At 33.8% G+C, this 15371-nt stretch overlaps 1 protein-coding gene across 1 annotated transcript in view; it reads left to right on the forward strand.

Moving 5' to 3' along the window:
• Window positions 1–2551: 2551 nt before the first annotated feature.
• The window catches only part of LOC114332848 (uncharacterized), a 415288-nt gene continuing 402468 nt past the window's right edge, over window positions 2552–15371 (forward strand). Inside the window, exon 1 of the mRNA XM_050650473.1 lies at window positions 2552–2733. The gene's annotated coding sequence lies outside the window, so the exon portion shown is untranslated. The remainder of the gene's footprint in view (window positions 2734–15371) is intronic.

Below are 15371 nucleotides of genomic sequence, written 5' to 3' on the forward strand. Positions count from 1 at the left end.
TATCAGATAAAGAATAATATACTCAACATCAGAAAGGAAGGTAAGACATATTTAACGTCAAAAATTGATCGATGTAAACGTAACAAGCACTAATAAGAAGACAAGAGGACATGGGGTGATATTTAAGTTTAAAAATATTTACAGGAGTGACTATAAATAATCATCATTCTCTTTACCTTATCCCTATGCGAGGTCGGCTTCCCTAATTGCATTTCTCCACACAATTCTATCTTGGGTCATATCAATGTCAATCCCCTTTAGCAACATGTCCTGCCTTATCGTCTCCCCCAGGTCTTCTTTGGTCTTCCTCTCCTACTCCTTCCAGGAATCTGCACTTCAGCAATTCTTCGTATTGGGTGATTAACGTCTCGACATTGAACATGACCAAACCATCTTAACCTAGGCTCTGTCATTTTGGCATCAATTGGTGCCACACCTAGACTTCCCCTAATATACTCATTTCTACTTTTACCCTTCTTTGTCACTCCACTCATCCATCTAGGCATTCTCATTTCCGCCACATGCATTCGTTGTTCCTCTTTCTTCTTCACTGCACAACATTCAGTTCCGTACATCATAGCTTTTCTTATGGCTGTTCCATAGAATTTTCCCTTCAGCTTCATTGGAATTTTTCTGTCACACAACACACCACTCGCTTCTTTCCACTTCATCCATCCAGCCCTAATTCTACTGCATGCATCTCTATCTATTTCTCCATTACTCTGTAATACCGATCCCAGGTACTTAAAACTATTGCTTTTTACAAGCAGTTCACCATCCAAAGATACCATTTTATTTGTAGTAACTCCATCTTTAAATGGACATTCCAAATACTCTGTTTTTGTCCTACTAAGTTTTAAACCTTTTTCCTCCAGATCTTGCCTCTAGTGTTCCAGTTTTTGTTCTAAGTCTCTTTTACTATTTTCTACTAAGCACCAGGGAAACTACCCTGTAGTTTCCCTGTTATCTGGTCCAAAACTAATGAGAATAAATACGAACTAAGTACAGAGCTTTGGTGCAATCCTACATTCACATGAAATTTATCAGTCTCTCCCACACTTGTCCTAACACTAGTCGTTACTCCCTCATACATATCCCTCACAATCTTTACATATTCACCAGGGACTCCTTTATTATTGAGTGCCCACCACAGAATCTCTCGAGGAACTCTATCATATGCTTTCCCAAGATCAATGAATACCATATGAGCGTTTGTTTCTTTACTCCCGTATTTTTCCATCAACTGCCTTAAAATGAAAATTGCATCTGTTGTTGATCTGCCCTGCATAAAGCAAAATTGATTATAGGATATTTTGGTCTCTTCACGTATCCGTCTATCAATTACTCTTTCCCATATTTTAATGGTGTGGCTAAGCAGTTTTATAGCCCTGTAGTTTGTAAATTGTTGTATATCTCCCTTGCTTTTGTAAACAGGTACCAGTATACTGCTTCTCCATTCGTCTGGCATTTGTCCAACTTCCATAATTCTATTAAATAGACCTGCTAGCCACCTTGTTCCTGTCTCTCCCAATGCTCTCCATACTTCCCCAGGAATATCATCTGGTCCTACCGCTTTTCCTTTCTTTATTTTTTGAAGCGCTTGAGCCACTTCCTAGTTTGTTATTTTGGTGACCATTGCTGCTACTGTCTCCGTTGACTCTACAGGCTGTCTGTCAAATTCTTCATTTAATAAGCTGTCAAAGTACTTTATCCATCTCTTTTTGACATCCCTTTCGTGAACTTTATTATTTTCATCTCGGATACATCTAATCTGATTAAAATCTTTTGCTTTCTTTGCTCTCTGTTTGGCTATTTTATATATCTTCGTTCCGCCTTCCTTGGTATCAAGTTGATCGTATAGGTTTGAATACGCTTCTGCTTTGGCTTTTGCTACTGCTACTTTCGCTTCCTTTTTGGCCACCATATAGTTTTGAAGATCTGTGTCGGATCTAGTTTCTTGCCACTTTTTATATAATTTTCTCTTCCCTTTTATTTTTCCTTGTACTTCGTTTGACCACCACCAAGTCTCTTTATCCTCAAACTTTTTTCCTGACGTTTTCCCAAGTATTTCAATAGCAGTCTCTCTAATACTACTGGTCATTTTTCTCCAAATTGTATAAGGGCTTCCTTTCATGTTCCAACATATTTTTTCTACTATTCCAATATTTTATTATATCTAAGTGATTATAAATAATAAGTCCAAATAATTTCCTTTGGCGCACGTGAAAGACAAAAATTTTATTACTTTTACATAATTCTACATGAATATATCATCTATAATTCCGCTTTTATATAAAAACCGTTTATAAGTAACTGCTAAGATGGCACTGACTGCAACAACCTCCGTGATCTTGGCATTGGCACAATCTCATTTCAGCGGTAATCGGGCGAATATACACTTCCTCAACCAAAAACTCATTGCCAAGGTCGCAATGACCATTGTCTAGGGGCAAGAGGGGCGTATCGAGAGGGTCTCGCTCCGGGTGCGACAAAAAGTGGGGGGGACGTAGTCGGGGTAGACTACAAGCAGACAAGACCAGGTATGACCAGGTATTTGTGGCGCGCTCAGCACTTGTCAACTACAACCGGCATCGAACACAACTAACTAGTACTCAGTGACCGATATGACCGTGACTTTTGACTGTGCCTGTGATTTTTAGACGTAAATGTGACTTACAAACTGTGATGAAAGTGATCCATGAGGTGTTTTTGGATTTCTGAAACAGTATTTTGGTGAGTATTAAGATCTTTTTAAAGGCGGTTAAGATGACATCTTAAGATACCGGTTTCAATATTCTAACCTATACTTTTGAATCACTAAAAATCGTTTCTTTAAGTTCGTTGAAACTTAAATTAGCTTGAACTATTTAACTTATTGGATTAATATGATTGTTATAAACTAATAGTTTTCTAAAAACCACATTTATTTTGATGAATAATACATACCTAATGTAGATGTTTGTCTTATTTGAACACGTCAAGAATGGTTCATATATTCTTTCGAATTCTAAACATTTATTAATTTTATCTGACAAATTGAATTCAACATCTTCTAACGTAATAAAATTATTAAATATCTCGTGTGTGACAGCCCATTGCAAAGACTAGTTTTGTTTTTTCCTCTACATCTAAAATTCCTGATGTCACTTCCTATAGATTTGTTTCTTCTTCCTATAGCTTTTCTTCCCTAACCTACTTTAATTTTATATATAAGTTTTTAATCCACTTATCTGTTATTTATATTGCAAAAGTTTATGTATAACAAAGTGACTAGAAGACATTATTTTTATTGAAAGAAAAACTGGCAAAATAAACGTGTCAAAAAAGACTTCGTTACTGCCATGCTGCCATATAATTGGCAAACTTTTCAGGAGAGCAAAAATAAGACTTTAAGTGAACTCTTCATTTTTTTTCTCTGAAATTTCCTTATCTATATTTTGATCTCATTTCTTTTATATCTCATAATGCTAGTATCTATTTTTAATTATTGATATTGCTTTACCCTGAAATTCATCCTTAAATATGATAAGGCGTTATTGCTAAGGCATCCATATTCAAAATTTGAGGCTTAGGTTCTTTAGTGTTTGTTTTCTTGGCTAACAAATAATGTATTATCACAATGTTGAGGCAATATTTAAAAATGAATGGTACTTATCACGGTAACGCAAACTGTCTTATTGGTAATGCCCAGAGACCCAAAATCGAATTCGCCAAAACTAGCAATTGGGAGAAACCTACATGAGTGGATGGACGAAAGTTTACAGACAGAGATAGAGAGTCACGTTATTTTATAGTCGATTGCTTGTCTTTTCCAATTCTTTATTTATCCCCATCCTCCACTTTTCTCTTAAAACATCCTTTTTTTACTTCCGTTGTTCTAATTGCCATTCTTTTAATTAGTTTTAGTACGTGGTCGTACTCTGTACCTAACTGACCTAATCATTGAAGTCACGATCTTATCATTTACTCTATTTTTGGTTCGCTACATGAATAATTGTATATCTTGTTGATTGGTGCATCCATCACAAGAGGATTTTGTTCCTATATTCCATGTTTATTTTCATTTTGTTTTGGTTTCATTATGTCTGTTACTACCACCTTAATACTACTCATAATTGAACTGTCAACTCTGTGTTTTTGTACTTTTTCTGACGTTCCAAACTTTACTAGACATTTCGGGATTTTTCGATGACCTCTCGAAAATTCTAGAATTGTAATGTTTCTTCTTTTTCGTAAAGAGACTTTTCTATACTGCAATAAATCTTACGGAACTCTCGAACACTGTTCCTTCCTCCTTCCTTTATAGTTATTTGTGTCGGGGTGGATCAGTTTCATTTAATCTCTCTGTTCTTATGTTCTTATCTGACACACGTGTAGTATTTACCTGCACAAAATTATTGCAACAGTGCTGCGAAAATATTGTTCTGTGATTCTACAAATAATTCAAATGTTGTTCTGAAGCTATTTCCTTGTGGCATTTTTATAATCAACGATTTTTAACGGGAAATAAGCAACAGTTTTACCAAAAAAATGATTTTATTAACGTTTCAAAGCCCAAATCGGGTTTCGTTGTCAAAATACAAAATACTACCAAAAAAGAAGGTAGTATTTTGTATTTTGACAACGAAATCCGATTTGGGCTTCGAAACGTTAATAAAATCATTTTTTTGGTAAAATTGTGGCTTATTTCCCATTAAAAATAGTTGATAATAATTCAAATATTTTTTGTATTTACGGTATTATTCCATTCGGAATCTTTCTTACCAATGCAGTTACAGTCACACCGATCATATTGGCAGATAGAGTAGAAACAGTTGTACAAGAAGAATACTGTATTAACTTAAAACAGTGGCGTACTGAGCATGGTTCCGCGGAACCAAGGCCCGGGCTCTAGCGCGCTCTTTGCTTTTTTTTTTCTAATTTGATAGGGACATTTTGCACTACACAAGTACACAATATAAATTGTAACTTCTTAATAAATTTATATTTTTGTGTAGTTATTTATAAATAAAAACGAAGAATACCTATTTATCAAAAAATTTGAAAACAAAATTAATAATAGACACAAGGAAAACTAACTTTTGGAAAGTTCTGTACTTGTTTTACTTACTAAAAGAAAGTGACTAAAACGCAAGTTCTGGTTTCAACACATGTAAAGAATTACCTCCTGTAGGTATCTTTTTACTCAAAAACTTATATTTATATCTGCACGTTTCATGGATTAGTTGTAAACTAGAAAGTTGTAAAATTTTGCAAATTGACACAGTCATTGCAAGTTTTATACTTTTGGCAGGGTTATAAAAATGCCTAATCCCAAGACAATATACTCGACGAAAGATGCTTCTTTTGTTTGTATTTATAGCATCATCATTCTTTAGCTTTTACTTTTAAGTAATAATTCTTCATAACTGAAATAAATATAAATAGTCTAGGGCGCATCTGTTTTGAGATGGACGTTGAGAGGTGACTCAAATTTTTTTGCAGAAATTGCTTGAAAATAACTCAAATAATAATATTTGAGTTATTTTCCCACTTAAAAAGGTCCGGAACATTGTTTAAATAATAAAAATGTCAAAAAATTAAGGAAAAATTCTATTTTTTTCTTCGTTTTTTGATTATAACTTTAAAAGTATTCATTTCCGAGAAAAGTTGTACTGACATAAAAGTTGCGAAATTAAATTACCTACAACATAGGATTGGTTAAAATTTTTAGAAATTGTCACTCTTGTTGCAAAATAGCAATAAATGGCGAAAAAAACATAAAAAAACAAGTGTTCGCATTTTACGTTTTCAACCATTCATGCTACACTTAGGACCTTCATATTTTATCCAGAAAACTGTATAATATAATAAAACGATACTGTAAATTTCATTAAGATCGGTTCAATAATTCAAATAAATTCAATAATTTGCAAAATTAAAATCGATTAACTATCACGGCGTCAGGAATTTCTTTAAATAAACATTAATTTTTGGTGCTACGCGCAGGGCAGCGGTGTTCGATTCACACAAGTTGATTTCCACCAAAATGTCTTCCAATCTTTATCTATTATATTATTTTCTTCCTCTATATTTTGTTCCTCTATAGTTTGTCGTATTTTAATATTTTAATTCCACAGAAATCAAACTAATTTGATTATTGTCTGTGAAATATTGTTTAAACAATTGCATATGTCTAAAAATAATAAACTTTTATTTTCTAAGTTAAAATATATGAACAAAGAAAAAGAGCTAAAAAATTGCTAAAGAAAGTGTTATTTCAAAAGACAGAGTATGTGTTTTTATTTTGCAATAAACAAATTTATTTATTTATATCGAAATGTACTAAAAATTAAAATGTATCAATAATTATCAAAGGTAATTGGAATGCCCAATCAGAGCAAACTATCCGCTGTCCTGCGCGTAGCACCAAAAATTATTGTTTATTTAAAAAAATTCCTGACGCCGTGGTAGTTACCCGATTTTAATTTTGCAAAATGCTGATGAAAGGTAAAGTATTGTTCTATAAGTAGTAAAAAATTCAACTTGCTGTTTGCTTTATTTTTGGTCCTGTAACATTTTGAAAAAATAAATTTTATTTGCGAAAGCTGGATTTTAATATTTATTTTGCAAAATCTATTGACCCGGTCTTACTTAAATTCACAGTATTATTTTATTATATCATAAAGTTTTTTAGGTAAAATATGAAGGTCCTAAGTGTAGCATAATATGGTTGAAAAACGTGAAATGCAAATACATGTTTTTTATGGGTTTTTCGCTATTATTGCTATTTTTCAACAAGGGTGACAATTTTTAAAATTGTTAACCAATCCTGTATTGTAGAAAATTTAATTACGCAACTTTTAGGTTAGTACAACTTTTCTCGTAAATGAATATGTTTAAAGTTATAATCAAAAAATGAAGAAAAAATCGAATTTTTCCTTCATTTGTTGACATTTTGATTATTTAAAGAACGGACCTTTTTGAGTGGGAGGATAAATCAAATATTATTATTATTTGAGGTACTTTCGAGCCATTACTGCAAAAAAATTTGAGTCACCTCTCAACGTCCAAATGTACTAATATTTTTGCTGGTGCGCCTGGTCTAAAACAAAAGTAAGGACAACTGAACTAACAGGTACGTATCAGAACTTCCGTTGGTATGAAAAACGATAGCATTAATATTAATTTACTGTTTTAAATTACATAGCTGAGTTTTTATAAAAAATATATGATGATTTATATTTAATGTTTATTAAAAACTTTTAATATACAATGTGTGTTTTTATTGGGCGGGGGGCCGCATAATTGGGGGGGGGGGGCGCATTATTGGGCGGGGGCCTGCATCATAACTGGAACCAGGGCCCGCGGATCTATCAGTAGGCTACTGACTCAAAAGTCAAACTGTATAACTCAGAATCGCCAAAAATATACAAATAACGTTAGTTACAACGTTATTCTATGCAGGGGTCGATATCAAATGGCTATTAAAAATTAATGATACACTTTTTATTATTTAAAAAAGTCGAAAATTCAATTTTTAGAGTTCGAGATTGAATAATATCGAATTTGGTTCTAGATATCGAACTGGCAATACGATATTCGCAATATATGTAAAAAACATTGAGTTCATTGTATCATAATTGTGTAACCTAAGTCGAAAATCCAATTTTTCGACTTAGAGGAGGTCGTTTATCTCGAAGACGGTTCCAGATATCGAAATGCGGTTTTCAGATTTGGATTCAGGAGACAAAGCTACATAGGAATCCATCGCTATATGTATTGACAAAATATCAATATATTTATGTTAATTCATTTCGTTTGAATTAATCACCAGTTTATTTTCTAATAATAGTTTATGATAATTGAGAGTAATTTCAAGAGAACTATATCTCTATCAGCAGTTATATTTGGCGATTTAAACTAATATTAATCAATACATCATATTGTAGGGGATGTAATGATTCCAAACAAAACTTGACTACAATAGAGTGTTGTAGTATTATATAATAAAAGTCATATAGCGTTTCCATTATTCTCCTTTATACAGTTACACCAGTACTCAAAAATTACAATGATTTTTTTTTAAATAGATCCTGCAAGTCACGTTTCGGTCGTAAAATTCCTGATGATGTAGGTAGATGACTACTCGATTTAAAATGGGGTAAAAATACTACAGTATTGTGTTTTTGTTCCACATCAATAGCAATTCGGTCAGTGGGATGACGTGCTCATCTGACAAAATGACAAATGATCTAAAACTTTTTGACGAAACAACAATTTTGCTTCACAGGAGATGAAGAGGTATACTCGGGGATTATTTTTATCGTATCTTCCAAACGGTTTCCACCTTTGGGAGATATTTTGATATGGACAATCGTAAAATATTTGACAGATATCAGTAAATATATCTAGCAAAATGTATGGTAAAATTCTAAAAAAATAGTGCCAAAATTGGAAACTGCGTTAAAGAACAAAAAGGTTTTAGAATACGAAATCCTAATGAATTCATACTTTAATATCAAAATGTAAAATATATAAATAATTTCTTAGCCCCAAATGAGCATACGATTCAGTATAGGAGACCAGTTTAAAAAAAGACAATTTAAACAAAAAAACAAAAGACTTTAAACAGAATTATGTATAAATTTTTGTTATTTAATAATTGATAAGGTTTACTTTACAATTTTTATACATAAGTCCAGGTTGTGAGGCAGTTCCCGTATAAAAAATTTTCTAATTCCGTTTCTTTACGGATTCCTTTTCAAAAATGTCCATTTTAAACAAATCAGAAGGGCATCGGGCGAAATTTTTGGGCAGAAATTGTTTAAACAAATTCAGAAGATTACTTTTTGCACCAGTACAATTGTATTAGTTGTTGGTCTAAATAAGGATATGAGGGTAATAACGAAATACTACAAAGTACCCAGTGAATAATCGATTTTGATGAACAGTGAATTGAAAAGTATAGAAAACAGAGTATAGAAAAGTATTGAAAAACAGAGTACCTATTTGAAATGCTCATTTAAAGATGGAGTTACTACAAATAAAATGGTATCTTTGGATGGTGAAATGATTGTGCAATAGTTTTAAGTACCTAGGATCGGTATTACAGAGCAATGGAGAAATAGATGGAGATGCATGCAGTAGAATTAGGGCTGAATGGATGAAGTGGAAAGAAGCGAGTGGTGTGTTGTGTGACAAAAAAATTCCAATGAAGCTGAAGGGAAAATTCTATAAAACAGCCATAAGACCGGCTATGATGCACGGAACTGAATGTTGGGCAGTGAAAAAGAAAGAGCAACAACGAATGCATGTGGCGAAAATGAGAATGCTTAGATGGATGAGTGGAGTGACAGAAGGATAAAATTAGAAATGAGTATATTAGGAGAAGTCTAGGTGAGGCACCAATTGATGCCAAATGAGACAACATAGGTTAAGATGGTGTGGTCATGTTCAACGTCGAGACGTTAATCACCCAATACGAAGAATAGCTGAAGTGCAGATTCCTGGAAGGAGTAGGAGAGAAAGACATGTAAGGACATGTTGGTAAAGGGGATTAACATTGATATGACCCAAGATAGAATTGTGTGGAGAAATGCAACTAGGGAAGCCGCCCCGCATAGGGATAAGGCAAAGAGAATGATGATGAGTGAATTGAAAAGTATCAAAAACATTGTAAAAGTTGCATATTAATTTCATTGTTGAAAGAACCATTTTTATAGACCAGTAGACTATTGCTCAAACTACCTCTCTATGAGTTCACTTAGGATTGTCTGACGTCATCTTTGTAAAAGGCAATTCACATTTATTGCATTGTTATTATTGGCGCCGCCAAAGATTTGTAAAATAAAAGAAAAACAGGAAGCTATATAAAATTTTCGGAAACTACAATAGGCATTAACAACTGCTTATACAATGATGAGCGTGCTAATAACCGGCAAAATAGCGCAAAAGATGGAAAACATATTAAATTGTGAGATAAAAAGAAATAAAACTAGTAGAGTTGTTAAATTTAGGGATATTTATATAACATATAAATTGACATTATATTGATTGTTTCCCACCTTTATACGTATTAGGGGAGTATGTCAACTAAAACTGTCACTGTGACAGTGGCATTTCTCAAATTCGTCGGATATATCTAAAGGTGGGAAATAATCAATATAATGTCAATCTATAAGTTACTATCGCTAAACTTAACACCTCCACTAAGTTCATCTCTTTTTATCTCACAACTTAATATGTTTTCCATCTTTTGCGTTATTTTGCCGGTTATTAGTGCGCTCATCACTGTATATCTTGGGTTCTCAGAACGAAAACAAATAATATACAGACACGTAAACAGCAAACTTTTAGTGTGTTAATAAAAGATTAATTTTTTTCTAAAATATGTAAAAATAAAACTAGAAAAAAAATTCAAAAGCAGAATGTATAGTAACTAGTATATTAAATGGCAATAAACCACAATTTTAATTAAAATTACTTTGTATTTCACGTTTTGATTTCGAGAAAGGAAAATCGTAACGTCAAATATAGACATTTTTAAAATTAAATTGTGGATTAGGTACTCCCATTAATTATTGATTTAAAGTGAAACAGTAGCGATCAACAGGTAGCGAAAACGCGTTCCAAGATTGCGGCTGTAATTTTAAATATTTTTTTTGAGATATTTGGCACACGTATTTATTTTGGAACTACTAAAATTTTTTATTTCATTAGTAGTTCCCAAATGACACAAAATCTAGGCATCGGATAAAAAAGTTTATTTGAAGAAAGTGTATTTTTTTGTTCTTCTTAATGGCGGTACAGGCTCGTTTTTTTAATATTGTATTGAATTACAGAGTAATTTCCACATAATAATATATTTTTCAAATTGGGCTCTGTACCGCCATTCTTTATTATATTACGAATACGTGTGCCAAATATCTCGAAAAAATATTCAAAATTACAGCCGCAATCTTGGAACGCGTTTTTGCTACCTGTTGATCGCTACTGTTTCCTCTTAAGGGCATCCGAAGTCCCATTTAACGACAATGTTAACATTATGTCACATATCCCTGTAACCAGAGCACTTGGCGAACTAATTGTTTTTAAACTAGATGTACTGTTTAGTTCCGCGTAGATTTTTGTAAAGTTGGAGTGAAAAAACATTTATTTAAAATTTTTTTTAAAACACCTTTACAAAAAAAAATCCGAAAAAGTTTAGATTGCTGCCCTTAAGAGCACACAGTAGCGATTAACAGGTAGCAACAAACGCGGTCCAAGATTGAAAAGTTCTGCGAACTTTCAAAAGTGAGGCAACAGTGCGTCGGTAATGGACAGCCTAAGTCTGACGTCACAAATGTCACAAAATTGGGAGGAGCTTATATTGGCTCCAAACAATTTTGATTGTAACGTTAAATGGTCATAAGGAATTTTTCATTTATGTGCTTTGTGTGGCAAAATAAGACTTCATTTACGTATTTCGTTAAAGAAACGTGTTAATTAAGAGATTTTTATTCGTTTTTGCTCAGGTGGTTTTTAGTCCTTAGTGATTGAAAATAAACATAACCTCAACACTGTTTACGTTCTAATCATTGCATTAAATTAACTCACCTGGGCCAAAACGAATAAAAATCTCTTAATTGGCACGTTCCTTTAACTAAATACCTAATAAATGAATAGTCTTATTTTGTCACACAAACCACGTAAACAATAAATTAAAAATTCCTTATGAGTGTTTAACATTATAAACAAAATTGTTTGGAGCCAAATATAAGCTCCTCCCAATTTTGTGACGTCGAGACTTAGGATGTCCATTCGACACTGACAGTGACGTTTATACTATCAAAAACAATAATTTTTATACACATTGGCGCGAAAGGTTGCCAAGTCAGTGACGTTCGATTTCTTGTTATAAAAAAATCGATTTTTAGTAGTTCCAATGTGACATAAAATCTAGGCACGGGATAAAGAAGTTTATTTGAAGAAAGTGTATTTTTTTGTCTTTCTTAATGGCGGTCTTTTTGTCTTTTTGTCTTTTGTCTTTTTGTCTTTCTTTCTCAGGCTCCTTTTTTCAATATTTTATTTAGTTATAGAGTAATTTCCACATACTAACATATTTCTGAAATTGCGCTCTGTACCGCCATTCTTTATTATATTACGAATATGTGTGCCAAATATCTCGACAAAATTTTAAAAATTAGAGCTGCAATCTTGGAACGCGTTTGTTGCTACCTGTTGATCGCTACTGTTTGCTCGTAAATGTTCTTATTTTTTGCATTCTTTTTGGCCACTTTTCTTTTAGTTTATGTTTAATACGAAATATTAATATTATTACTATTAAAAGATTTATTGTTACGTAATTATTACGTATACCTATTATATTATTTGGGCAACGGCGGATCCAGTAACCTTGCAAGGAAGGGGCAATGAAATAAAAATTTTCTCATAACTCTTCTTCTTTTTCTTTTTCGGTATGGGCTGTTATTTTATTTTTCTTCATGTACCATGTCCTTGCAGAACGTTGCTTACTATCATAGCTGTCTTAGTTTTATTCACTGCCACCCCAAATCAACCACGAAGTGCTTTTTCGTCCTGGACTTCGTTTCCCTTCTATTTTCACTTGCATAATATTTTGTAGCAACCTATATTTAAAATTTCTCATTACATGTCCAAAATACTCCACTTTTCTCTTCTTGATGCCTTCTATAATCTCAGTAGTATTGCTGAGACGTTTTAGTATTGTGGAGTTTCGAATCTTCTGTACCCAAGATACTTTCAAAATTCTTCTATAGAACCACATTTCGAAAGCCTCAAGGCGATTTAGGTAAGTAGATCGATTTTATTCACAGTCCAAGACTTGACACCATACAGTTAGACTGAGAACACGTACTTTGGAGAAGGAATTCTGTTTTATGTTTCATTCCGTTTTTCAGTTGTCAACAGGACACAAAACTCACTATTTATTTTCAATCGTAATTATCTCTTTCTTTAAAAAAAGGCGACACCAGGTGAAGTCTCAAGGAGGGGGCAATTGACCCCATTGCCCCACCCTTGGATCCGCGCCTGTATTTGGGATATTAACAGGAGCAGTAGCATTGAAATTAGTATTACATATTAGACGTACTAGTATTTGTACTAGTTTTCGAAATATTAATTTCGTTACGCCCCCTCCCAATCAGTGATACTATGTGACTTTTTTTTTAATTTCTTCATATCCCTCTGCTACAATGGTTGATGTCCAACTTTCGTGTCTCTTCAAATTATTATATTATTATGTATTACCACCATCAGTTAAAAAAGTAGATGAGCTCCTTCGCTAACAGTGCCTGGGGTATTCTTTGGTATGCGAGAATTTAAAAAATTCAGCAGTTTTACATGCGATATTACCAAAAGTGTGAATACCAATAGGTTGTTTAGTACTTATATATATTCCGTTTTTGTAATATTATATAGGTACAAATAATCTACGATGTGGTGTGTTTGTTGGACGTAATGACCAATATTTGCTAAATAAATCATATTTTATAGAATGTCGACATAGGTTCTTTTCATGCTAGTTTTAGATTTGGGGATTTTAATTACTAACATAGTTGTTTTATCTTCTACGTAACGATATTTAACCTCATTTGCAAAACTCTACATGACGACCAGCCCCAAACCGATGATCAATGCAATCTAAAATAGGCATACAAATTATTCAAAAGGAAGAAGGGAAACTAAATTAATTATATTACCTTTGTTACTAAGTAACTAATTATATATTATTTCCTGCTTCTGATAAGAAGCTATCTATTTCATCTTTATTCAATTATATTCATATTTGAGGCCCCTAAGACACAAGGGGTGTAAGTGCCAAAAACATATTTTCAGTGTTCAGAACTATCCAGATTTAGCCATACGGCTCACACTCCCTCTAAGGGGAAAATTGACTCATCCCAGATACCTACTGTATCAAAAGGATTGGATAGGTGACTTGGTATGCAGGTGTATCTCCCAAAAATTTTCGTACAGAACTAATTTTCAGAACTATTATTATCCAGATTTAGCCATACGGCTCACACTGCCTCTAAGGGGAAAATTGACTCATCCCAGATACCTACGGTATCAAAAGGATTGAGCTCTGGTGGGACTCTTTTCGTGTTATCGAGCCCTAGGTGACTTGGAATGCAGGTGTATCTCCCAGAAATTTTCGTACGCATCTGGCCGTCGCGAGTAGTACAGCTTTCTGCATGGTCTTATAAAGATGTTCATTCAGACCCAGCTTTTTTATGCTTTCGAGGAGGGTCTTCGGAATGACTCCAGTAGTAGAAATAATAATCGGTATCGTCTGGGTACTTTGCATTCTCCATTGTCTTCGTATTTGAATTTCTAGATCTCTGTATTTGGCGATCTTTTCAGTAAATTTACTACGTAGATTATTGTTGTTAGGTATCGCCACATCAATTAGTGTTGTTTGTCTTGGTAATTTATTAACTAGTACGAGATCTGGTCTATTATGTGCCACTGTTTGGTCTGTGAGCACAGTGCGGTCCCAGTATAGCTTGTAGTTGCCATCCTCAAGCATACTCTCAGGGACATATTGATAATACGGGAGATGGTCTGTTTGGAGAAGTCCCAGCTTGATAGCTATCTCTTGATGAAGGATTTTTCCCACTGCATCATGCCGTTCCTTGTATTCAGTTGCAGCAAATGCCTGGCAGCCCCCTGTAAGATGTTGGATGGTTTCTTGGGCTTGACATCCATATCGGCATCTGTAGTTTTGAACCTGAGGGTCTTTGATGATATATTTCAGGTAATTTCTGGTTGGTATAACCTGATCCTGAATGGCCAGTAATGACCCCTCCGTTTCAGGGAACATCTTTCCTGATGTCAACCAGTAGTTCGACGCTATATTGTCGACATAATCTTGGCTGACCTCATTGGGATGTCGCCCGTGCAGAGGTTTACCTATCCAGGCGCGCACTTTTTCGTCCTTAGTAAGGTGATTTATGCGCATTTCTGGTTCCCTCAGTTTGATCGGTGTTGTGTCATCTACTGCGCAGATAGCGCGATGTAGAGTAGATGTCTCAGCCTGCATCTGAAAATAAGTTCTTAAATTAGCAATTTGTTTATCTAATTGCTCACCTATATCCATAAGTCCTCTTCCTCCTAGATTCCGTGGTAATGTTGTTCTTTCTACTGCACTTTTAGGATGGTGTTTTTGTGCTTTTGTGAGGTGTGTTCGTACTTTTCGCTGTAGAGCTTCTATATCTGTTTTTGTCCACTTAACAATACCAAATGAGTAGCTAAGCGCGGAACATGCGTAGGTGTTTAGTGCCTTAAACAAATTTCTACTGTTAAGGTGTGAGCAAAGCAGCTGTTTTACCCTTCGTATAAACTCAGTATAGTATTATTATAACTTTACT

This window comes from Diabrotica virgifera, chromosome 5 (assembly GCF_917563875.1).
Source record: "Diabrotica virgifera virgifera chromosome 5, PGI_DIABVI_V3a".
Classification (NCBI taxonomy): Eukaryota; Metazoa; Arthropoda; class Insecta; order Coleoptera; family Chrysomelidae; genus Diabrotica; species Diabrotica virgifera.